This window comes from Astyanax mexicanus, chromosome 7 (assembly GCF_023375975.1).
Source record: "Astyanax mexicanus isolate ESR-SI-001 chromosome 7, AstMex3_surface, whole genome shotgun sequence".
NCBI classification, from domain to species: Eukaryota; Metazoa; Chordata; class Actinopteri; order Characiformes; family Acestrorhamphidae; genus Astyanax; species Astyanax mexicanus.
Genome location: NC_064414.1, coordinates 48,022,569 through 48,035,439, shown reverse-complemented (window position 1 = coordinate 48,035,439; position 12,871 = coordinate 48,022,569).

Here is a 12,871-nt window from a genome sequence, read left to right as displayed (position 1 = left end):
AACTTTATTTCCACGTTTCCACAAGTACAATTATCCAACAAAAACGCTGGCCACGGTAAGAAAACCGTGTGCTTCCACAGCTGATGGCTCTTAACAAAACTCTCTCCACGTACGCTAATCACTGCTTTCCCCCAATAGCGTTTCTCTTAAAGAGACAGTACCCGTTTACATTGAGACTGCAGTACCACACAATGAACTAACAAATAGGGAAAACTTATTTGCCTAGATATTAATGAACTAAATATTACACAAACTAAAAATGGTCTCATTCAGTAAAAACTTCTCATACCAATAACCACAAAATAAAATTAACATAATTAAATAAACATAAATAACAGCTTTGATTAGTTTCAGTACGTGGCCCATACACACCCCGGCCCCTAATTGTATTCTATTAATAGAAACAATTATCTTACATAAAGGCAATACCCTATACAAACATTAAAGTCCTTCAAAACAAAACAAAAAAGATCAAGTCTTCAGGTGTCAGAGGTTGCCAGCACTTGACACACCGTAGGAGTGCAGTCTTTACCACTGCCTCATTCTGTGGCGTGAAGAAGACAAATTTTAGTAATGGCTCTGTCAAGCTCACTGGTTTTTGTCTTCACTCGAACTCTGCGAACAAGTCCATGCTCATCTTTTACTGTATGGGTAACTCTACCCAACACCCATGAATTTCTTGGTGCAGACTCATCCACAATCAACACAATGTCTCCAGGAACATAATTCCGTGTCACTCTTGTCCACTTTTGACGTTTCTGTAACTCAGGCAGATACTCCCTAACCCATCTTTTCCAAAAAATGTCAGCCATGTATTGCACCTGCCTCCATCTTCTCCGTGCATACAGGTCCTCCCTTTCAAACAGTCCTGGAGGCATAGAGGACCTAGTTTTTAACATCAGGAGATGGTTTGGGGTAAGTGCCTCCATGTCATCTGGGTCGTTTGATGGCGTGGTGATTGGCCGACTGTTCAAGATGGCCTCTGCTTCACAGAGGAACGTGTGTAGACCTTCCTCGTCCAAATTCTGCATTCTTAGGGTGGTGTTAAGCACTTTCCTGATGGAACGGATCATGCGTTCCCAAATTCCTCCGTGATGAGAACCGGATGGAGGGTTGAACATCCACTTGATGCCACGCTGAAGCAAGGTATTCTCTATTTTGGAGGTGTTCCACTGTTGAATAGCGTTTTTTAGCTCTCGTTCAGCACCAACAAAATTTGTTCCATTATCGGAACGCATTTCCAACACTTGGCCACGTCTTGCAATGAAGCGGCGCAAGGCGTGGATAAATGAGTCTGTGTCCAAGCTTGCAGCCATTTCAATATGGACTGCTCGTACAGTCAGGCAAGTAAAGATGACCCCATATCTCTTTACTGTGCTTCTTCCACGCTTCACATTGAACGGGCCAAAGTAATCTACTCCTGTTTTGGTGAATGGCGGTTCGTCTGGTAGGACTCTGTTTGTGGGCAAGTCTGCCATTTGTTGTTGACCAGTACCGCCTTGCAATCTCCGGCAGGTGACGCACTTTGAGAGGATCTTTCGAATTAAGGCCGTAGCATTGGGAATCCAGTACTTCTGACGAAGTTGGGAGAGAACGTGATTACGTCCACCATGACCTATTTCTTTATGGACCTCTTGCACAATCAGCTCAGATATTTTATGGTCTTTGGGCAGAATGGCAGGGTACTTGGCTTCATCTGGAATGGCTGCTCGCCTTAGTCTCCCACCAACTCTGAGAATGCCATCAATCAACACTGGATTAAGCTTGCAGAGATGACTGCCTTTCCTAACGTTCTTGTTCATTTTAAGAGCCAAAATTTCCTCATGAAATTTCTTTTGCTGGCAATAATGAACAATGTCTTGTTCAGCTCTCTGAAGCTCTTCCACTGTTAGAGTTCTCTTGACAAGTTTCCTTCTGAAGCTTGACATTGCTTTCTCTATCTCAGTCTGCGAATGACACTGGATTAATTCCTTTCTCCTTTTAGATAGCTTCAGCAGTGTGTTTTTTATTCTGAGAAGCCATGCTGTTGCCTTTTTAAGACGTAGCCATGAGGAGAAGTGCTCAATGAGCTGCTTCAGTGTGTCTCTTGATTCTTCAACTGCAATAGCATTGACCATTACAGTCTTCTTTACCTCAGGGTCTGTTGCCGTAGGCTCATCCAGGTGAACAGACGTCTCTGGCCAGTTATTTACTGGCTTTGTGAGAAACTCTGGCCCACTAATCCAAGCTTTGTTCTGCATAAATGTATCAACATCTTGCCCCCTTGATGCATAATCTGCAGGATTTTGTTGAGAGGAGATGTACTTCCATTGAGAGACCGCAGAAGTCTCTATAATGGCTGCCACTCTGTTGGCCACAAAGGTGCGGAATCTTGTAGTTTCATTGGCGATATACTTCAGTACAGCTGTGCTGTCTGTCCAAAAAACAGAGTCCCCTAGTGGAAGTTGCATTTCCCTTCGTAGCATGCAATCCACACGTGTAGCTAAGGTCGCTGCAGTCAGTTCCATTCGTGGGATGGTTGTGGGCTTGAGAGGGGCGACTCTAGCCTTTCCTAGGACAAAGGTGCAGTGTATTTGATTGTGACAGTTCTGTTGGACGAGATATGTGACTGTGCCATAGCCCACTTCACTGGCATCTGAGAAATGATGCAGATGAGCAGATACAGGATCTCCAAAGCATGCCGGCTTCAAACATCGATCCAGTCCAAACTCGCAGAGCTGCTGTATGCCCTTTACCCACTTAAACCACTGCTGGGCAAGGTTCTCAGGCACAGCATCATCCCAGCTGAATTTTGATCTGCTTAGTTCTTGCAAGATATTCTTCGCAGGCAAGATAACTGGTGCCAAGATCCCGAGAGGATCGTATACTGAACTCAACATGGACAAGATGCCTCTTCTGGTAAGTGGTTTGTTCTGGATGACAATTCTGAACCTGAAGGAGTCAGACTGGACACACCATTGCACTCCTAATGCTCTTTCAACAGGAAATTGATTATGGTCCAGATCAAGATCTTTAGTGCCATGGGCCTTTTCTTCATCTGGAATCTTAGACAAAACTTCTGTGCTGTTGCTGATCCACTTTGTTAGCCTGAAGCCTCCAGTCTGGCAGAGCTCCCTCAGATCATGGTACAACGACAATGCTTGCTCAGGAGATGCAACAGATTTTAAAAGATCATCAATGTAAAAGTTGTGCAACACTGTGTTAACAACAGATGCATCAAACATGTGCTTGTTGTCCTCTGCACATCGCCTTAGAGCATAGCTAGCACAACTGGGCGATGAAGTGGCCCCAAATAAGTGCACTTCCATCCTGTACTCTTCCAGGTTCTGACTAACATCACCATTTGGCCACCACAAGAATCGGAGCAGGTCGGCATCTTCAGCAGGAACCTTTACCTGGTGGAACATGGCTTCCACGTCAGCCATTACCGCCAGAGGCTCTTGACGGAATCTTGTTAAGACTCCAATCAAAGTATTGCTCAGGTTGGGCCCTTGGAGTAGTTGCTCATTTAATGAGGTTCCTTGATATGATGCTCCACAATCAAACACCACACGGATTTTGTGTTTTTTGGGATGGTACACTCCATGATGTGGAATGTACCACACCCTTCCATCACTACGGTTGATGTCTTTGTTTGGAACCTTCGCTGCATAGCCTTTAGAAATCATATCATTCATGAATGTGATGTAGTCCTCTTGAAACTGAGTGTTTTTGAGAAGCTTCTTCTTCAAATTTAATGCACGCTGTTCAGCAATGGCACGGTTGTTGGGCATTTTAGCCTCCTCATTCTTTAAGGGCAAACCAATACAGTAGTGACCACCTTTCAACTGAGCGGATGTGGACACCCTGTTCATGAAAAGAAAATCCTCCTTTGACATCTCTGCCTGCTCATCTTGCCTGCCCTCAGGAAAGTCATACTTGAACTGTTGATTCCACAGTTCTTCGAGTCGGTCCACTGATATACGATTTGACAGTACATGTGGTACACCAGTTTTGGTCCTGCTACAGCTGTCCTCCCTAAGAGGTCCATTAACAGTCCATCCTAGCATTGTTTTCACAGCATAGGGCCCATTCTTTACACTGTGGATTACCTCCTCTGGTTCCAATGCCCTTGGCACATTTGCACCAATTAGTAGTCCTATTTCTCCAATTATGCTTGGAATTTGAACACCTTTTAAATGAGGCCACCTGTCTACTTCTTCTTGTCTTGGGATGTTTGCCTTGCTTACTGGAATTGCCTTTTGGGAGAACACTTCCCTTAGCTCAAGAAAGTTGTTACTATGAAGGCCACTCACTTCCAACCCAGCTACAGCATTACTGCGAACAATCCTCTGCTCTCCCATTGTGGTCAGGAGAATGTTAACATTTCGTCCACAAAGGTTAAGCTCATCTAAAAGCCTTTCAGTGCAAAAGGAGGCGTTGCTGCCAGGATCCAAAAAAGCGTAAGAAGTCACTATCTTGCTGCCCTTCTTTGCTTTTACTTGTACTGGGACAATAGCAAGAACACTGTCTGTGTTCCCGGCCCCGTTGCAGTCATATTTGTCGGCTATGTCCACAAAGCTACTGATTACTGTTGGATTTTCTGGGTCCTTTGCTTGCTCTGAACTAGGTACAACTTTCTCTTTGATCTTCATATGCAGAAGAGTGGGATGTATCATTGAGCATAGTTGGCATCTCAGTTTCTCTCCACATGCCTTACTCATGTGCCCTGGTTTAAGGCAACTAAAGCATAGGCCCTTACTTCTGAGAAAGTCCAGCTTTTCTTTATGCAGAGACTTCTGCAGCTTTTTACACTGCTCCAATGTGTGCTCCCCTTGACAGAAGATACAGTGCTTACTCACTGTTTTAGGAGCGGTGTTAGGATCATTTTTACTTGGACGTAACTCTGTAACTGCACTCTGTGGATTATTTAACTTGGTCACTGTGGTAGTGAAACTCTTCTTACTACCCATTCTATCTGACCTCACGTTTGGCAGAGATTTTGTCTGCATTTTGTGTTTGTCCTTTACTTCTCCAAACACTGGGTGGAGAGCAATCTTTGCTTGTCTGGTAACAAACCCCACTATATCTCTGAATCTGGGTTTTCGTCCTTGTTTTTCCTGTATGTCACAGGCCACACCTCTCCACTTTTCTCTCAACTTATATGGGCATTTGGAAATGATAGCACGCATGTTGGCAGCATTATCCATCTCATCCATATATTCCAACTCTGCCATTGCATTTCTGCAGCTTGTCAGGAAAAGTGCATAGGAGTTAAGTGCTTCACTGTCATCTGCCTTGATGTCAGGCCAGTTTAATGCCTTATCCATATATGCTACAGATATTTTGTATTCATTTCCAAAATATTCCTTTAGGAGACGTTTAGCTTCACAATACCCTTCTCTAGGCTTCATGTGAAAACAACTCTGCACTAAATCTCTTGGGTGCCCAGTGGTGTACTGCTCTAAAAAATACAGTCTGTCTCTGCTGTTTTCCGTTCTACTCTCTACACTGTGTTCAAATGCTCTCATGAAAAGTATGTAATCCAAAGGATCTCCCTTGAATGTGGGAATGCTTTGAGGGGGTAAAGAAGAGAGTCTTTGCTGCTGTACTAAGCATTCTGTAATCTCATTCTGCCGCTGCATTACAGTGCATAGAGTCTGAGTATTAACTGGGCTATTAGAAGGAGCAACACCATTAGTGGGGGACTGTGGCTGAAAATCATCAGCAGTAGAACTATGAACTTGTGCAGCAGAACTGTTGATTGACCGACAGTCCGCTCTATCAGGTCCAGTAATGGACTCCTCCTCCTTTACAATGGGAACCACACCTGCATCACTTAACTCATGTGACTCTTCATATTTTTGTAGAACTTTAAGTTGAGCATCAGCAGCAGCAAGTGCAGCCTTTAGCTCAAGCTGCTCCTTTCAGCTTTAACCTTCAGCTCTTGTTTATCCAAAGCATGTCTTTGCTCTAATGCTGCAGCTTTAGCCAATAGCGTTGCCTTTTCCAGTTCTGCCTTTAAACGTGCAGAGGAGGCTACTGACGATGCTTTAGAGCTTCCAGAACTTTCTCTAGACTTCCTAGAGGATGTGGTTGATATGCTATCTCCAGGGCTCACACTCTCATTGAACTTTCTTGCTTCTTCTCTACGTTGGGCAACAGCTTCAAACCATGCACTGACCTCATTAATAAATTCACGAAATGATGTACCTTTAGGCTCAAACCAACTCTGCTGATCCCTTTTCATTTCGTCTTCAGACATAACCTGGTGTAAAAGCCCCTTTACAGAAGTGTTAAGGTTGCAAAAATCTCCAAATAGTTGGTTAAACTCTGTGTGCAACTTAGTTTTCACCACATCCACATTGCCATCATCCTCCATTAACTCAAGCATTTCGTTTTTCTTTCCGGTTAGCTGACTTAGCTTAGCCCTCCTAGCACATGTTTGCCTCTGTAAAGCATCCTCCATAGCTTTCACTGTTGGTTTTACTTGCCTTTTTTCCACTGAAGCTGAATCATCAGCCATAGCTTAGCTTATTAGCTTTCCACCTGTTAGCCTAGCTGCCACAGCAAAACGTGCACTTACTTCAGTAACTTTTCTTCCTCTTTAACCACCTGCAGTGTGACGAAGCAGGTTTTCTTACTAATGTAGAGGCAAATCCTTTAGTTAAGGTGAAGCAATGGTTTACTCGCGCCATGTCGTTGAGTCAGATAATTATCCATTTTCCACTCCACAGGATGTTTTAAAAGAAAAAACAAACTTTATTTCCACGTTTCCACAAGTACAATTATCCAACAAAAACGCTGGCCACGGTAAGAAAACCGTGTGCTTCCACAGCTGATGGCTCTTAACAAAACTCTCTCCACGTACGCTAATCACTGCTTTCCCCCAATAGCGTTTCTCTTAAAGAGACAGTACCCGTTTACATTGAGACTGCAGTACCACACAATGAACTAACAAATAGGGAAAACTTATTTGCCTAGATATTAATGAACTAAATATTACACAAACTAAAAATGGTCTCATTCAGTAAAAACTTCTCATACCAATAACCACAAAATAAAATTAACATAATTAAATAAACATAAATAACAGCTTTGATTAGTTTCAGTACGTGGCCCATACAATGGCTAGTGTGTAGGAAGCAGGGGAAATTAGCATCAGAAATTCTGCTATGGCTTCCCACTCTCAGTCGCTGTTGGAGTTTTGCTTTAGCGTTGCTGTAAATCACAAGTTTTCACTCTTAAAAAAATGTTAACAACCACAAACCTTAACAGATTATACAAGTACATTGATAAAATAAGGTTAAATCGTCTTCATACTTTATATATATATTTTTTTTATTTTTGAACAACTATCTTTTTATTGTTATTTGCATAATATAATATACACAAACAAGCCCATCCAAGAAAAAAAACAGGTCACCAGTCTTAATCCCTTTCTTGCCACACTGCATCTATCTTGAACTTGTCTCATTAATAAGTAAACATATAATATGTAAATAACCACAATTATAAGCACCTTAATTTGTTAAAAACAAAAAAGGTAAAAAGTGTATAAGTAAATTCACAAATGTAAATCTCAGTATAAAATTAAATATTAAATAGATTTTAAACTGGGTCATTTTCTTGTCAACATAGGTTAAAATAGGTTGCCAGATACTATGAAATCTACCACTACAGCCTGTCAAAGGGTATACATTTTTTTCTTAAATCAAAAACTGCACTATTTCATTCACCCAATTTTTAAAAGTAGGATTTTTCTATTTCCACTAAAGTGTCGAAAGCTTCCACCTTTGAGCCAGATTTCCCGAACTTAACCTCCTTAGGGGTCACCCCAAATATCGCACTATGACCAAACATGACTAAAATCAAATTTAATATACTATACACTATGACCTTCAAAAGCTGCTTTAAAAAATGTAAGACAGTATTGTGAGGGTTCCAAGTGGCCCAGCAGAATAAGGTGCTATCTGGAGAATTCCCAATTTCCTTTTAAAATTTACAACCGAATGATAAGCCTAGGAATAAAGGTCTTAAAGGTAGAGTAAACAAGAACCATTTGTTCTTTTTCTTAGGACTCTTTTCCACTTCCCTATTCTATAATCAACACTTACACAACAGGAACATTCTTTCACAATGCATACTTTAAGTAAACATATCAGGTCTCTTAATGCTGTTAGTATCAGCTGATACTAATAGGATTTTTGTGATTGTGTAAGTAACGCAGTCCCACATTTTAGATAAGATGTGCTGCTGGTTAATACTGAAGTAAAAATACTTAATTGTAAGTGTAATACAACTCTTGAATCTAGAATGGAGACCTTGAAAAGCTATAAGGCTGCGTTAAATCCACAGATTTGACTGTTTCTAAAGAGGCAATTTGTAAACTCTGGATCCCTGTGGAAATGGGCACTCAAAGTGTAATTATGTGTGGCAGTGGACTATAAGCTATTTTATTAAATGCTAGGAGACGAATTTGGAGGACCATGGAGTTCAGCGAAAAACAGTAGATAATTCAGCCTGCAATTTTCTCAGAGGATGTCTGAGAAAAACACATACTGTACATGGTAGTTCTAGAGAGGAATAAAATAACAAAGGACCGCCTATAAAAGAAAAGACTACCCCAGGACCCCCTGAGAAACTATTCCTGTTTGGATAGGGCTCTAGTTAAATACACCGATGCCATGATGTCCTATGTCAGCTTCTATAGGGAAAGTTCACTTTTATGCAAAGTATGGGTGAAATACAGGAATAAATATCTGTGTTTTTAACTAATCTCAGAGCACCTTAGATAAAATGAGGAGGTATTAAGGGGGATTTACAGTAAAAGAAGATGTTCACACCAGAAGATGATATCCCAGCCAACATTCTCAGGTGGGGATCACATGGGTGGAACATGGGTTAGGTGGGTTCCAGGTAGTGTTGCAAACTCCTCAGTAAGAAAAGTAGCCATTGGCTGTCCTAAAAGTCGCTAGAAGTCGCTAAATGACGTAATCACCTAATTTGCACAATGGATGTTTTTGAAGCCGTAAAGGATTAACGTTGTGGGAGAGAAAAACGTGAGTAAAAAACATCCTAAATATGTTGGAAATGATACAAATGAACTCCAACAAATGAACAACTTCTGATGTTTTTTTTAAATAGGCAGTCACTTCATTTTCACATAAATTACATAAATCAGTTTTTTGCTGTGTTGTTAAATTTTATTATAAGAGCAGCGGGACTGTTATTCTTTTTTTTTTTCCTCAGGTTTTTTTTTTCAAACCTATTATAGACAAATCATTCAATGATGAGCTAGCTAGCTAGATGTTTAGCTTTTTACAAAGAGGCAGACACTGTGGACGAGGTGAGTGACAGGCTACATGGTGAATGAGGTCAGCAGCAGCTTTGGGCATGCGCAGTTGATTTACAGTGTTCTGTGGAGCGGTGTGGGTGTGGTCTGACTGTGAGAGACTGCACTGTGAGTGTTGTGGGCGGGGCTCATAGCAGCACCCGCTGCTCGGTGAGGTCAGTATCTGAAGAGCGCGTGTGTTTATCTCAGAGTCGCCAAAAAGTCTCCAATAACACCACAAAAAGTAGCTAGATTTGTCGCAAGTCGCTTTTTTACAAATAAAGTTGCCAGACGGTCTGAAAAGTCGCTAAATATAGCGACAAAGACGCTAAGTTTGCAACACTGGTTCCAGGTGGGCATGGGTTCTAAATGTGTTTGTTTGTGTGTTTTTACTGGGACTTAGTTGGGTTTTTCAAATGTTACAGCCCAACTGACCTTGATGGGGGATGCAGCGATCCTCCAGCACATCCCAAAGGTTCTCAATGAGGTTAAGGTCTGGACTCTGTGGTGAATTCTCAATCCATGTGTGAAAATGATGATCTCATGCTCCCTGAACCACAATTCCAGCCCCATGAATCCTGGCATTTTTCTCTTGGAATATGGCCGTGCCATCAGGGAAGAAAAAAATCCATTCATGGAATAATCTGGTCTATATTCAGTATATTCAGGTAGTCAGCTGACCTCATTCTTTCAGCACATACTGTTGCTGAACCTAGACCTGCAGACCAACTGCAGCATCAACCCCACATCATTTACTTACTTAAATCCAGGTAGAGACTTTTTTTTTAGATAGGCAGTGTAAACATAAATGACAAAACAAATTGTGAAACAATATTAATTCTGCTAAACATGGACAAAACTGGTCCTTTGTTGGGCTGCCCATACAGAACCCCCATTGCTGCTAATGACCCAGCTTCAGTCTGAAAAGGCCTCTAGATTACCAGCAGCTAGGTGAGAAAAACCCCTTCACCAACGACTCAAATAAATACCGAAGGTTTTCAAAGATCAAAAGGACAATCTCCAGTGCTCATCCTCCACCCTGACTGTCTCTTTCACGTCTACACCCAGCTCTTCTCACTATCTATGAGCGGGTCGTTACATGGCTCATCAGAACACAAACGGTGAGAAAAGCCTCTCACACAGATGAAAGTTTTAGGCTCTTGTTATCTGATGGAATCAGTTTCGATGGTCTACCACATCTTTCACAGATAGCAGGGGTCCCGTGTGACTAATTTCTGGAACAATATGTACTTTCTCTTTTTTTTATGAAAGATTAAAATTCTGCCGTTTTAATGGAGAGATTGAATGGAGAAAATAAACTCTGGGGTCCATATTCCAATTTCAAAAACATGGAAAGAGGAAACATAGTAATAATATGATCTATATTTCTGTAAGTCTAGTAAAACAAGTTATTCATAATTAGCTTTCATTATTTGTTTCTTTGTAAGTTTTAGGCTTTAAAATATATCTGTTACCCAAGTTAATGAGTCAAAATTCGTTATTTACACTTAGGGTTAGGGTTCCTCAGTCTATCGCTATTGGGCAGCATTGACATCTCACTAGCACTGCGGTTAGCAGCTAATGCTAGTGCTGGAGAAACTTCACTGAAAACTCACCCTTAGAGAAAATATTGGAAACCTAAGATTACTGTAAATGAACTGAAGCGCTTTACTCACCTAAATAAACAGTTTTCAGAAGAGAAGTTTGTGTAGATTAACATCCAGTGCTTGTTTGACTCATTTATTTATTTATTTATTTATTTTTAATTACAGTTTTGTTTACGTAGGCAAAATCTGCTGAATTGGAAGGGAAACATGGCAACAACCTTTGTTTATTTCAATGTAGGCATCCTTTTTAGTGTTGCTTAATGCGCCTTATAATTTGGTGCTTTTTATAGTCAGAAAAACACGGTAATTTGTGCTAATTTGTGCTCTTCTCTCTCAGGAATACTTTAAATTTAAAATGAAAATTCTTAAGGACTGCTTAAGGCTGCTCTAAAGTCAGATTTCTGACTGAAAAAAGAAATAAAAGAAGTGTGATCTCTGACTTGCACTCTAAATCAGTAGGGTCTTGTTTTGTTTTTGTCTTGGTTGGGTATAAACAGGTGATCTCATGGACTGGAGGTGGTTGAAAAAACATCCTCTGACTCACTTTTTTTGGTCTCTGGTAATGTGCGCTTTTGTTTCTAGGCCACAGACAAGGTTATCACCTTTATTTCCACTTCTGTGCACTGTGTGGTTAAACACTGTGTTATTTTCCTGTGAGCCCTCAAGACAGGAAAGAGCTCAGGCTAACAGTGTGTTAGCATGTTTACCAAGCTGTGAAACCATGAAAAAAACAGCTTCATAATCTCCCCCACACTCTCGTCCCACCTGCGACTGACAACCCACTGCGGTCCACATGTGCCCGCTCTGACCCGCGGGTCGTCTCTGGGAAAATGTGGGTGAGGAACCTAAAGAGCAAGGCGAACCACATGGAGCAGCAGCTCTGCGGGGGCAGAGAGGAGAGGGTAGACTGGTGCAGTGGGGTGCATTTAAATAGCAAGAGTTTCCAGTTTAACCAGATATAACGGTAGGAAACTGCTGTACTGAGGAGAGCTTGTTATCACAGTTTTATTTTTAAAGGCGCTTTCTGCTGCATGTTCAGCAATTAATAATATTGTAATAATATTATTTTCACCTAATATTTCTCATGTTGTCTCTGTATTAGGGGAGGTATAACATAAGTTGTCTGTGTTGGTGGTGTTCTAATGAATAACTCTATATTCAAGAAAACAAATCAAATGTTTAGGGTCAAATATTTGTGTCAAAAGCCACTTTAGTTGTGTCAAGTTTAGTTTAGTTGTGTCAAAGATCTTTAAAACTGCTGAAATGTCCTTTTTATCCACAAAATTCATATGAAATGTGTAACAATACCTTACTCAGGTTTAACTCCAAATTAAAAAAAACATTATTACACATATAGAGGACAATTAACACTTAGTTTAACTTTTTGTACATTTTATACAGTTGGTGTCTGTAAACATATATATTATATTTTCATAAATATATCAAGCTATTTATATGTATCCAAGAATTCTTTGTTCACCTTGTCATCTTGGATAACCCTGCCCCTTTAAGAAAGTCACAATTTGCACACTGTTTTATTTTCAAAAGGGATTGAAGACACTTGCTACTGCATGTTCAGCAATTAATAACAGTAATTTCACTTAATATTTCTCATGTTCTCTCTATATTTAGCTGAGGTAAAGCTTAAGCTCTCCACCCTGTTGTGGTACAAATCAAGAAGAATGAACAGTCATCATGAACAATTTCAAATGTGCATCTCTATGGCAACAATGCCAATTTTTACTAAAATATAAAGTGATTAAAATGGGAAATTGTGATTTCTATGTTGGCTATGTATGTATGTTTCTATATGTCTTATAATCTTATGTAATTATTTTATAAAGTTTTGAGGACAATAAAGCACAGTATTTTGGGGCTGATTCTAATTTAAGGACAATAGGGAAACACCCACATACTGTATAGTGTATAGTCATAGACCACTGACATGCAC